Genomic DNA, 14487 nt, shown 5'->3' with positions numbered 1-14487 from the left:
GAAACCGGTGGGTACCCGGCCGGCAGCGGGAGTCGAACCCACCACCTCCTGAAGCCGAGGCGGGTGCTCTACCACGAGGCCACGGCTGCGGTTCTACCATGGAGAGTGTTTTTGAAAAGATGAAGTGAATTCCTCACGAAACGGGAAATAGCTAGAATGGGCCTCAAGTGCAGACTGGCCCTGCAGAAAAACGATCCAAAGGGGAGTGGCCGTTGTCAATCCTTTTACAACAGCCTCTTTGCCTTACTTTGGGGCATAGTTAGGAGCAGGGCTGGCTTTTTCTAGCCGTAGTAGGCATGTTTGACCGAACTGTGGGTATGCATGCCGTTCAAAAGGTTGTCTGCGCTGCACATAATCTCTATTTGTAGGAGGCTTCAGAAACCAGTGCGGTGTTCTCGCTAGAGGCCGATGCGTGCGGAGACCCCGTGCGCACATGTGGGGGCACAGGGGATGCTAACACTGACCTAATTATTCTCCCGTTGTCCACCACGTCGTGGGTCGAGGACACGTCGTTCGTGGAAAAATGCGTGTGCAGCTAACTTGTGAGCATTTTGTAGTGCATGCCTTTCTGAAACGTGAGGGCGTTACTGGGACAAACCTCTATTCAGAAGTCCTTAAGAGGAATCGTAGTATCCGGTTAAAAGGACTCCTCATGCTTTTCATATTTCAGTGCGGGCAGAAGTGCTGAAATCAGAGCGTGCAAACAGAAATTATACTATTTAAATTGTTAGTAAAACACTAAAATAAAAAAACCATTCCACAAGCTATATCGCTCGCCCAGTGCCGTAGATTGGACGCCACAAATCAGTACCAAGCTTTGCTCACATGCAGCGGAAACTTGAATGCAGTTGTTGGCTTGCCGGGGACGCCCGCGGCCTCTCAAATTGCCGGCAGCGGAGTTCCGCGTACATGATGCTGACGGGAGCCTTTTAATGACCCTAAAAAATGTTTTTTTTTTGTACTCTGGGGAGAGCGTGGGGTCGCTTAATCCTCATCTCTTTCCTGTTCCACGAGCGCAGTCCAGCGTCTAATATGTGGTAACATTCAACCTGCTTATGAAAAGCTCCTTGACACCCTCCCACCCCCGGCCCTCAGTCTTCTGTTTTCTTGGCACATTTTTAGTTGTGATATATGCCAGACGGTTTTTTCTTTGTTCCAATCTAGATAGTGGTAGTTTGAACAGCAGCGCTCGCTTGCACGATACTTTTATGCGAAACGAAAACTTTCCCCCCATCTTGATTTTTAATAGCTTTCATTCAGTTGTAGTGCTTTTTTTTGTAATCTTTTTCTCTAGCGAGAAGATCACATGATTTAGAGACCCTATATTGTCATGTTGGTGCTAAATGACCGAGAGTTATGGTGTAAACCGACCGAGAGTCCGCACTGGCGCAGACCTGAACGAGTGCTACAACACTTCTTTATTTTCTTGATTGGCGCGTTCGTCTGCATGAGCTCTGGCGTCATTAGCCCCCTTCCTCTGAAAGTATTGACCTGATGCTGAAAAAAAAACTAGGGGGTCTCGAGAAGAGTTAAGGTGTCCTTGCCTAGTAGGGCTTGAGGCGAACCACGTGAACCACCTCGGGCCGGTGGTGGCGTCGAGATTGTTGGCTCTCAGGAAGGACTACTTCATAATTCAGGGCTACAAGGCGTCGCGCAATTCGGTAGGGACCGAAATAGCGGCGCAAGAGCTTTTCACTCAGTCCGCGTCGTCGCATTGCAGACCAAACCAAGACAAGGTTACCTGGGGGGGTATTCATCGTGCCGCCTCCGTAGGTTGTAGTGTTGCGCGTTCTGGCCCTGTCGGTCCTGAATTCGAAGCCGTGAGAGTTGGCGGGAGCTTCGGTGCTTCGTAAGAAAGATGCACGGTCGTCATTTTGGTGGTCATCGACATGATTCAGCACGGCATCGAGTGTTGTCAATATTTTTATTGTTGTCAATTTTCCCGATTATACAAGAATTACGTTCGAACTGTACGCCCAACCAATCAAAAAGCGTACTGCCCATTTGCTGCCACCTCGTATCCAGTGCCGAAATTCTCCGCAATGTTTAACCACCATCAGCACGAAACTGATTTCTGGAGCAGAATAAAACATTTAACACTGCCATTTTGGCTGTCTCCTTGGCTTCCTTCAAGACATCACCATATCTAATGCTATTCATACAAAAATAAAAACAACATGCTTGATTAGCAACGCAAGGCTCCTTCAAGTACGTGATAGAAACAAGAATCTCTATAGTTACAGAAAAGTGCACTTGCTTTTCGCGTCGTTTCGCGGCTGAAGCCGAGAAGTGAAGTTCAAGAGCCGGGCCAGTAGGTTAGGTTCTTCGCGTAGTTCCGGCCCATTCAGAAAATTACGGCAAGAGCAGAGCTCTGCAATGCACACACCCATGCATGAAAACAACCTAATTCTCCACTGCAGTGCTCGAGGTCAGACCTAACGCTAGTTATTGCCGAGAAGCGGAAGTCGTTGTTTCGCCAGCAAGCACTGGAATGTGCATATGTGAGTTCGCGCCGTGTAGGATGCGTGACAAGAGATATCTCCCTTTTTTTGCTGTGTCAATGCGAAATTCGACCAAAGGATCTGACAAAAGTCGTAGTGGCTCACAGCATTCACAAAAGGCCTGCGCCTATGCAAGCGGTAAACTAGTAAGGCGAACAGCAACGAAAGATTGCTGCTTCCGCGCCAGCGGAATCCTGTGCTTTGTTTATTTGTTTGTTTATTTATTCAAGTTACAGGCTATTTTTACCTACCAGCATTATGAGAGTGGGCAGTACATATGAATTTGGAAAGCATTAAGGCAATAACAACAATTAAAAAAGTTATAGAATATTTATTAAGAAATACTCAACAGAATTCAGGAAAATTTTAAAATAGCATTACACACGTTTCAAAATACATAAACATTGAAATTCCACATTATTTTTTCCTCAAGTTACCAAAAACACAATTTCGTTAATATTATACAGCAGTAAAATTGTTGGCTCGGAAGAGCACAAAAAACCAAAATAATAGGCGATTGTGGTAGTTATCATATCTCGAAAAGTGGCAGGATTTCTGGTGTTAGTGATTTCGTCAGGAAGGCTGTTCCAAAGGATTATGGCCCGTGGTAAGGCAGACGTGTTGAAAACTTTAGTACGGCCAAAAATACGCAAAAAGCTGTTAATATTGTGGAGACGATGTGATGTACGACATGGCCGTGACAAAGGCAGAGTGTGACTGTGAAGGCTGGAAACCATTTTCTGAAATAAGCAAAGAAGTGCAACTGTACGCCGTAATTCTAAAAGCTCAAGCGACAGCTATAACTTGATGTTAGTGACGCTGGAATAACGGTTATAATCGCGAGCGATGAAGCGTGCGACACGGGTCTGTTGTATACGAGACTACGTGTCAGATATTCTTGGTGTGGTTACAAGATAAGCGATGCAAATCGAAGTTGCGGACAGAAAAATGTCTGGTAAGCTAGTTTAGGAGTGTCAGATGGTGCACCATAAAGATTATTTTTTAAGTATCCGACAGTTCGCGAGGCCTTAGCTGTGACTTTTTTTATGTGTCACAATGCTGTTGTTGCTGGGTTTTCCAACGACACGAGCATAATGCCTTATGCTGCCTCGAGCGCCCTCGGCAGTGAATATTAACGCGATAGCGTTAAAGGCCTCGTTATGGTGTCATCGGTGTTGTCGGCGTCGAGGTAGTCAGCTTTGTGAGAAAAAAAATACGGGCATATCTGGCAGCTAGGTGGCGCCCAGAGAGAACCTAGGAGGCAGGCTGGCCACCTAGGTCACGTGACGTTGCGGCGTCATCCAAACCTACCCAACGGATAGTGAGCAAACTGCCTATAGTGACAGGTTGTAGTTAAATTAATAATCTGTAGTTCGGCGAGAGCAACCTGGGCCGCCCAAGGCCCACCGCTGGGAGCACCTGACATCGAAGGGCAGTGGCGCTTCGCTTGGCTAATGAAGCTAAACATCCCTTAATGATAATTGATGAGAATTTCCCGTCATGCTTCTAACCTGGTCTTTTTTGCTTCCCTCAGCTGTTAACAACATGAAAATAGCTAAGCGGATTCTGTTTCCACGAAGCACACGTGACAAACTTCGCTGTCGCATCCACCCGCCACTCATATCCACTCGACACTCACGTCCAGTCACATTCACTCACATCCACTCACTGCCACTCACGTCGACTCACATGCACTCATTATTCATGTCCAATCACTACTGATTTATACTCACGCTCACGTCCATTCACTCACACTCACATCCACTGGCTCACCCAAACCACTCACTCGCACTCGCACTCACCTGCACTAACAGTCACATCCACTCACTCAAACTCACACTCACGTCCACTCACACTTATAACCACTCACTCACCATCACAGACGTGAGTGCGAGTCAGGCGATATGAGTGCACTCATGAGTGAGGGTGCCAAACTATGACCAGAATACAGTTAAGACGTGCTGAATAGTAGACTGGTTACTAACACTGAAGAATAAACTTTTTAAATATTACTCTTAGTCTTCTTATTTACTGAGAGACGCGTATCCCACTGTAATATCCCAAACAGGTTTTAGAATTTTAAAAACGCAGTTACCTTCAGCGCTGCCGCCCAGCAAAATGTGCTTACATCGCGCCAAAATAAATTCGCTTTCGAAAAGCTTGAAGGCGTAGCAACCCCTCCAGTCCACGGTACTCGACGAAATAGCGAAAATATTTGGGACACAGCGCTGAGGGGAGCTACGTTTTCATAATTCTAAAAAAATGATATGGATATTAATCACAGTAGTACTTGAGGGGATGCTTGTAGCGCGACAAAAAGCAGACAAGCGACAGAAGATGAACGGGACCAGCGCTACTCTCAACTGGGTTTATTGAATTTATACTATTTATACATTTGTGAATTAATTTGTAATATATACAATAATAAAATTTCAATTTTCCTTCAAGAAAAAAATCTTCAGAACACTCATGCGAATGGCACGCAAATTTTACACGCTTGCGTCAGATCAGGCTGTCTGAAAACTTATAATCATTAGAGTACATATTCAGCGAAGGGCTGCTGACACAGTCCGACCCTTTCTTTTTATATGGAGCGCCTCTATCAGTACCCGCGTTAGCGCGTGTTTGCTTCGACCAATGACCTCTGTCTTATTTAGGAATGGTAAGCACTCGGTAGACTTGCAGTGTGCTACCAAATTCGTTCCGCTCCCATTCTCGAGGCGTTTTTCACGCTCGCGCTGGCGCTTGTTCAGGCATCGTCCGGACAGACCGATATACAATTCGCCACATGAGAGTGGAATCAGATACACAATTACCACCTTGCAACGAACATATCGGTGCTCATGCCTCGTTTATCATTCTTTTTTTTTTTTACTTTTTCTTCATTAACCTTTGGGAAAAGGCATTTCAGCTTGCAGGGCGCCGAAAAAACAACAGGAATTCTATAATTATTTGCCACTTTTTTCAAGTTGTGGGCCATGCGATGCGAATACGAAATCCTCTTTGACTTTAAGTTGGTTTCTCTTTCACTTCTTACTTTCTTAATATTTTGCAGCAATGTTTCTGCAACCATAACCAAAAGAGACAAGGGAAACCCTGCTGATAGCAGCCTAGACACTTGGAAATAAAAAAATTCCTGGACAGCATGAATACAAGACTAATTGATGGCTAATTCAATTCACATGGTCGCAACGGCTGTTTTACACATCACGGACCAGGTAAAAAGCTTCATCGAAAAAGAATCCAAATACAGTAAAGAACCAAGAACCAGCGCCCCTCATCTCCTGTCGTTGAACACGCGCTTAGTTTCCAGAACACAATCCGAAGACCAAGAACGATGCCTTCTCGACAGTGTGGACAGCCTCTCAAAGACTATTGTCAAGAATGCGGGACGGCGTAGGGACTCGGTGTGCGATGTTGTGGCCTATTTCAAAGACAAGTCCCTTCGAATCCTGCAGAGTGACAAGAAAAGAGGTTTTGTAGTGCTCACTTCGGGGATGTACAACGGAAAAGCCATCCGAGCTGTCAAGAACTTCATTGCCACTAAACGAAAGCCTGGCAAGGTAAAGACCGCTGCTGTTTCCCTGTGTGTCAAATTGGAGTTGAATAAGAATGCAAAAAACAGAGCAGATTGTAATGAGACTGGCCTAAAATTTGTCTTCACTGCTAAGACCCATAAACCGGAAATACTTTTCAGAAGTATTATAAGAGAACGAGACATCTGACAAAAAATGCTGAGCCGGTACCTCCTACTAAACCTGAACCCACTCTGTGTCAAGGATCATTTTGAAGCCAGGAATTCACATGCCATAGGAAGTTTCCTACAAAACAACCGTTCAATTGGTAGCATGTTCTTCATAGATGTTGAAGATCTCTGCTATTCTATTCCCCACGAAGAACTGTTTACCTCTGTTCTTCAGTGCGTGATTCCGGCGCTACCATGACACCGCCGTTCACGTTATGGCTCTTCATGCAGGTTTTCAACGTGGCTGTCTCGTTACAATGCGATCGTGACTGCCTTCTGCCCAGCATCAACGAATCCTCACCACCGGGCAATGTTCTAAGAGTGAGAGAGAGAGAGACAGACTCTTTAATGAAGAAACAGAGAATTTAGCCGGCGTTTCAATATCGCTGGCATGCTACTCTACGTAGGGAGGGGAATTTGGGAGATAAAGACTGAAGGAGAGCAGCGTGGAAGAGGTGAAAAAAAACGAAGATAAAATGCAGCCATGAAATGGGTACTAAGGATACAGTGGCGAGTATTGATGTAACCTATGGAATGATGGAGTGCATAGTCCGACGAATGGGCTGACGAAGTTCACTGAGAGAAGAATGCATGAAGGTAACCTGCAAGTGAATTTAGAGCTTATCGAGATGTCCAATGTCTTTTAAATATGTAAAAAGAAAGTTCATTGCAAGTCTCTGTTGCCTGAAGCAGGCTAAGGGGCCTAAAACTTTGTCCATTGTTAGGGGCACTGGGCAGAGCTTCTGCATGCAATGTTCATAGTACGCACGCTCGTTAGCATACGCAGGACACTCAAGCAGGATATGTTCCACAGTTTCTATCGAAGCACAGTTGTCACAATGCGGACTGTTCATTTGTCCAAAACGGTATCGCAGGCCATTTGTATATGCAGCATTCAGACGAAGTCGGTGATAAAGTGTTTCGAGTTGTCGAGGAATTCTGGGTGAGAGTCTTGATCTAAGATGTGGGTCGATTGAGTGAAGAAATTGGTACTGAAATTGGTATTGGTTCCTTCAACGTAGGCTTTTTCAAGCAGAAGCATTGATCGGCAGTTGCTACACCACCTTGTTCCCGCCATGAACCTGAAGACTTGCGATGCTGCAGTAATCCTCGCACGGAGTTTTTTGATTGATCTGAGGTGACCATGACAGATTATAGTCGATTACAACACCCAGGAATCGCTGAGATCGTACATATGGCAGCGATCGTCCGCCTAGGAGCAGCGGATATCGGGTCATCGTTTTTCTTGTAAACGCCATTGCAACACTCTTTTCTGGCGAGAGACGAAGACCTCTGGAAGCCAGGTACATCGAAATGTGCAATAGTGCCCTCTGAAGACGTTGCTGGGTAATATTGCGCGAACGTGATGCGGTCCAGATGCAGATATCATCAGCATAAATTGTTATGCGGACCCCTCGCGGAAGGTGTCTTCTTATGTGAATAAGGACAATATTGAACAGGAGAGTGCTAAGCACCGCTCCCTGTGGTACGCCCCTCTCCACTGCGTGAAAGCGTGTTGGACCGTTTGGAGTGGTAATAAAAATTTGTCGTTCTTTTAAATAATGCCCAATCCACTTGTATAGCCTTCCTCCAAGGCCAAGACTGCCAAAGTCTGCGAGAATTGCATGGTGAAAGACGGAGTCAAAAGCGGCCTTGATGTCTAGGAAAACGGCTGTTGGGATGTACCCAGCATGAAGGTACTCCTCAATTGATGAGACGAGGGCGATGACATTGTCAGTCGCAGAACTGTTTTGACGGAACCTGTTCATATCTTGGGGGAACTCATTTCGGCTTTCTAGGAACCAAGTTATGCGCTTACAGATCATGCGCTCCATGAGCTTACCTACGCAGCTCAGTAGGGCAATGGGCCGGAATGATGCGTAGCTTGTTGGCTGCTTACAGGGTTTCAAAACGGTCACGATTTTCGCCAGTTCCACTCCGTGGGGACCTCACCAGCCATCCAGGAAGAATTGTAATACTCCAGGAGTCGAAGACGGGAGGTGTGGGGTAGCTTTGCAATGGCGTCATAGGTCACCTCATCATTACCCGGAGACGTGTGCCTGTTTGTCTCCGCGATTGCTGAGGATAGTTCTTCCATTGTGAAAGGCAGGTCTAACACTGGCACTGCCGCCTTTGGGATGCCTGTTTGACCATGTGCGGAGAGTGTCGAATGCCCTGACCCTACCGACAGCAGCTTGCAGTATTCTTCTGAGACTTCTTTTATAGATTTTTGTTCGTGAAGGGAGAGTGCAGCGAAGGGGTGGAGTTGTTGAAGTGGCGTGCGCATACCTCTAACTATCCGCCAAATATTGGTTACTGGTTTGCGCACATCCAGCGTAGAACAAAAGTCACGCCACTTTTGCCGACTGAGTTTATCCATGTAGCGTCGAATGTGATGTTGTGCCCGTCGGCATGCACGTAGGTCATCGAGGCTTTTTGTGCGCAGAGCTTTCCTTTCAGCTCGCCTGCGTATAGCGCAAAGCCTTTGAAATGTGTCATCATCTGAAGGTAGGTTATCATTTTTAGCTGTAAGTTGTGTACTCGCCCTCAGGTAATACGCAATTATCGATGCTAATTCCTCATTGCGAGTTGCCGCAGTAACTCCTCTGCTTACAGCGTCCTTGTATGCGTCCCAGTCTGTAGATTTGATAAGGAATTTCTTTGGGTTCCTCTGCGCATGGAAAGCCGATATGAGGGTTGGGTAATGGTCGCTTCCACTTGTCTCCAAATCAGTGCACCAGCCAAAGTTGTGGGCGAATGAACTTGTGACAAATGTCACGTCGATGCTGCTGGTAGTCGTCGGGCCTCGGAAGTAGGTGATGCTGCCGTCATTTAATGGCTGAACTCAATGCTTGGAGAGAAGTTTTGCAAGCTTGCCACCTCGGGCACATGTATGTGAGCTGCCCCAAATTTCATTATGAGCATTGAAGTCTCCGCAAATAATATGCGGAGAGGGCGTCCTTGCTATCAAGTCTTCAAGTCTCAAAGCATCAAATGGCGTGCCTGGCTCAAGATATACTCCAATCAGAGTGTACTGTTGTCCGGCAATAACTGTGACAGCGCATACGTATTCATTGTCGCTGTGAGGCGGGACATCAGCCGGTGAGGCCGGGATATCCTTGCGAAAGCCTATCAGCAATCTGCTGACGTTGTCTGGTCATTGTGAATGATGGAAATAGTATCCATTGAGTCGGAAAGTTTCCTCGACGCGTGATTCACAGATGACTATGAAGGGGAAGCGGTACGCGCGCACGAGCTGTCGGAAATCTGAGAGTTTAGAGCGTAGCCCGCGAGCGTTCCACTGGAAAATGGTGCATGTACGAAAGATGTTGTGGATTGTCAGCTGCGGTGAAGTTCTCGCTGTGGAAGCCATGATTACTGAAGTGTGGTATTACGCCCCTGCGGAGCGTAGGAGACGGACACCAACGGCTCCATTGCAAGGACAGCTTCTACTTCTGGGAGTCTTCCTGACGAGGGGTTTGCACGGATAAGAGCCTTGATGGCTGCAAACAGCATCGGAATCAGTAGGCATGTGCCATCTTGTTCAGAGCTTCCGGTTTGCTGCCTGCCGCTGATCTTCTTGTCATGTTGTGGCGCCCTAGGGCCAGAGCAAGCGACGCTGTTTGTCGGGTCTTGTGTAGTGCGTTGCAGTAGCTTTGATGAAGGAGAAGAACCAACGGACTTCCCACGCTTTTTTTTTACCGCATCTGCGTAGGTCTTGTCAGCTGCTCTGCCACGCTGTGTTGACTGATTCTCGGAAAGAGCTGCCGTAGTCGTGAAAACCACGTCAGGGTTAGGTGGTGGTTCATAGCGCTTAGGGGGTTTCCCTTGTGTTTGCTCTGCCGTGCGAGCAACTGTGGCTGCTTTCTTTTTATAACACCCTCCATAGGAAGCAGGGTGTGGGCCACCGCAGTTAGCGCATTTAGGTTGCGCTCTCGATGTGCATTCTTTGTGCGAATGGGGGCCAGCACACACTTTGCAGCGCACGGGGCCGTTACAGTGTCTTGATATGTGGCCATGCCTCTGACATTTATAGCACTGAGTTGCTGCTCCGACGTATTCAGTTATAGGGTAACTACAGAACCCCAGCGTTACTCGTTTTGGTAGCGGCGCATCTTTTGCGAATTCCAATATAACTGTGCAACGGCGTACCGCTTTTATCTTTCCACCATCCTCAGGAGTGTAGGCGATTAGCCTCCTTTCTGAGAGGACACCTTGGTCGCGTAGATATTACTGCAGATCTTCGTCTGTGTAGGTGACAGGTACATCTTGTATTTTGCCATAGCTTGCCATGTAAGAGTATGGGACTCTGGCCTCTACAGCCACTCCAGCCAGCTTAGTTACCGTGAGCAGACGGTTGGCGGCGGGCAGCGTCGATACTGTAACCATCAGGCTCCCATCCTTGTGAATGCGATGGCTGAGGACTTTTTCTTGAGCCGATGCTACAACCGCCGAAGCCACAATGCTGGGGTTGGCTTTCCATAGGCTTCCTTCTTCCTCAGTGGGCCTGAAAACTACAGGAACACCGGTAGCTCTCTTTTTCTTGTACGATACAACTGTAAATGATGCTTGGTCCATGTCCTCTAGATGGTCGGTCAGAGGCTCGTTGCTGGCTTGGTCGTCGCGCAGTCTCTTGTTTAGCGGGGCCTGGTCTGTAGCCGCAACTACAGGGGCCGCTGGACCCGCCGCTGGCGCTGCTGCCATCAGTGCAGCATGGAGTTCAGCTGGCGGTAATGTTCCGTGTCGGCGTTGATACGGCGCACAGCGCCGAGGAGGTCGCTTGACGTGCTTTTGCCGGCGGCCAGGGACCCCCATGTCGTCGCACGTCGAGGACACACGCCAAAAAGACTGGAAAACCTCTGAAGTGAGAAAATAAAGCCGATAATTACGGACCGGTGTCAGACAGCCGGCCCACTAATCGCCGTCTTCTTCTTCCTCAATGTTCTATGTAGTTTCGTGGAACCTTTCAACGCCGATGCCTTCCTCGTCACTGAAGCGTGTGGTACCGCTGAATTTGGACAATGCCCGCTGCCAGTCACCCAACATTGGTCCGTCGACGAACATCATCTCATGCTACAAAAGGGGCGTCACAGCAGTCTTCCTCTGGGGCGTGATTCCGGCGCTACCATGACACCGCCGTTCACGTTATGGCTCTTCATGCAGGTTGGTGGAATGCCTCCATACGGCACCGTTGTTTTGTACGTTTTGCCGGTTCCGCCCCATGTGATTTTTGCACAAGTGTGTTCACGGTCTTCTTTTATCTAAAATGCAAAGTACTGTCGAAGGCGACGCTATTTGTTAAAGCGTAGGGCTGTGTTTTTCATGCGGCTGCTGTTATTGTGCGGAGACGAACTGAATCCAGGGCCTGATAACGACTCTGCTCTTCAACAGCTTCTAGATGGCCAAGCTGATATTAAGCAGAAATTGTTATCTATTGAGGAATACCAGGCTGAGAACAAGGCTGCCATGCAGGCTCTTAACACGAGGTTGACAAAACTAGAGATGCAGATAGGCCATCTTGATGAACTGAAGAGCACTGTTGCGAAATGCCAGGAGAATAATCAATTGCAACATGCAGAGCTGCAGAGCCTGAGGGCCAAACTAGATCAGCTAGAGAACAGGAGTCGGCGTTGCAACTTGATTTTCTTTGGCATTATAGATACAGATCAGCAAGAATCAAATGCAACAAGTGAATATCATGTGAAAGAAGTCTGCAGGGAACATATGGGAATTGAAGATTTAAAATTTGAAAAAGAGCACCGAATTGGTAAATTTAGCCCAAGTAAAAAGCGATCCATCATTGTAAAGCTTGCGACACATAAGGAAAAGTTACCAGTCTTTGCAAAAGCAAAAAAACTCAAGGGTACTTCTATCAGTATATCTGATGATTATTGCGATAATGTACGAAAGAAACGAAAAATTCTCTGGGAATACGCGAAAGCACATTGTGATGAATCAGATCGTCCGGTCATCAGATATGATACTTTATGCCTGAAGGATGGAAAGTATGTATACGATAAAAATCAAGAGTGTGTGAAGCGGGTCATGTGACTTAAAGCCGATAACTGTCGCTTGTCTTTTTTGGTAGTTAATTGCCGTAGCATTAAAAACAAAAATAGATGAATTACTGGGTCTCGTTGAACTGACGAAGCTGTCCGTCGTTCTTGGATGTGAGTCATGGCTACATGGTGATATTTCTGATAGTGAAGTGTTTCCAAGTAATTACTGCAGCTATAGGAAAGATCGCGACACGCATGGTGGGGGTGTTTTCATCCTGGTAGACGAAACAGTTAATTCCCAGAAACTTGATATTGACGTTGGAACCAGTGAGGCTGTTTGGGTCAAAATACGTTTAGGAAATGGTAAATCTATTGCTGTGTGTTCATTTTACCGACCACCGGGAAGTGCATCCGTCACCTTAAGTGACTTTTCAAAAGCCGTCGAATCAGTTAAGCATGACGACATGGCCATCGGAGGTGACTTTAATCTGCCTGAAATTGATTGGTCCCATTTAGGCATGGTTTCAAGTAGCGGTAATAAGGAGACTAAAGCAATGCTTAATATTTGCGCCTCTTTCGCTTTTACGCAAATCGTGACTCAACCAACCCGTGGGAACAACGTTCTAGATCTTTTCTTGACTAACATTCCTGAGGCTGTGCACCCTCCTGTAATCTTGCCCGGGATCAGTGATCACAGTTCAGTCCTGTGCGAAATGAAGCTGGATTACGTCAGAGTTAGTGACGGCGGGCGGCGTCGCATATATAGCTATGGTAAAGCACGTGTCAGTGATATCTGCGCTGCTCTCGTATCCTACTTTCATGTGTTTGAAACGTTGTCTGAAACGATGTCAGTTCAGGAGTTGTGGAAAATTTTCAAAGAAAAAATTTTAGAGCTACGTGAAATGTACGTTCCTAGTTGGATCTTGACGTCACGACGAAGCAAAAGCAAGCCTTGGTTTAACAAAACTGTGCGCAGGTTCATATACAAAAGACAGGCTGCTTACAGGGCGTATAGAAGGAATCCTTCTATACAGAACAATGAAAAATTAAAATATACAACAAACGCAGCGAAGGTAGCCGTTAAACAAGCAAAAGACTTATTTTTTTCTTCTTTTCATTTGCGCATAAAAGAGCGCCCTAAAGAATTTTGGCAGTTCATGAAAAGAAACGGCAAGGATCAAGTATCGATTCCATCTCTTGTACATGAAGGTTTCATTATCGACGAGAGTATCGACAAAGCTTAGTGTTTCAACGAGTTTTTTTCTTCTGTATTCTCTGCTTCTTCCAACACCTCTCACGTCGAGCTCAATTTTGGTCGAGTTAATTCTGATCACATGCGTGGTGTCGAGTTTAATCAAAGAGGAATTGAGTTGATACTCAAAGGGCTGAATGCTGCCAGTGCTCCTGGTCCTGACGATCTACCAACTGCTCTTTTCCGTGCATGTGCGTGTGAGTTGTCTGCATATCTGAGAGTCATATACACAAAATCCTTAGAGGAAGGAGCACTGCCTTCTGACTGGAAGTTAGCCAATGTAGTTCCTGTGCACAAATCTGGCCCTCGAAATGTTGTTTCCAACTATCGTCCCATCTCTTTGAGGAGTATTGCTTGTAAAGTTTTGGAACATGTGTTTTTCACTAGCATTATTAATCATATGAATACGCATTCCTTACTAAGCAATCAGCAGCATGGTTTTCGTAAGGGCCTTTTTTGTGTAACACAGCTGACTGAACTAATTCATGATCTGACAAGTGCACTCGATGAAGGGTTGTCTGTAGATTGCGTCTTCTTGGATTTCAAGAAGGCATTTGATGTTGTTGCTCATTCTTTCTTGCTTGAAAAGTTGTCTTGGTATAACATTGATGAGAGAATGATTGACTGGATACAAGATTACTGGCACTTAAGGAAACAAAGAGTGGTTAATAATGGAAAATTATCAAGCGAATGTATTGTATCTTCTGGTGTACCTCAAGGATCAGTGCTCGGACCTTTGTTATTTTTGATCTTTATTAATGACATTTGCTCTAATATCTCTTCTCATATTCGTCTGTTTGCAGATGACTGCGCATTGTATAGGGTCGTTGATATTCCGAATGACTGTCTGCAGTTACAGAATGATTTGAACAGGGTGTCTGATTGGTGTAAGAAATGGGGTATGTTTATTAACTTGCAAAAATCTGTGTATATACGAGTCACAAAAAAGAAAAAGCCACATGAATTCTCTTATACAATTAATGGGACACA

The sequence above is a fragment of the Amblyomma americanum genome, chromosome 1, assembly GCF_052857255.1.
Source record: "Amblyomma americanum isolate KBUSLIRL-KWMA chromosome 1, ASM5285725v1, whole genome shotgun sequence".
NCBI classification, from domain to species: Eukaryota; Metazoa; Arthropoda; class Arachnida; order Ixodida; family Ixodidae; genus Amblyomma; species Amblyomma americanum.
This window is presented reverse-complemented; position numbering follows the sequence as displayed.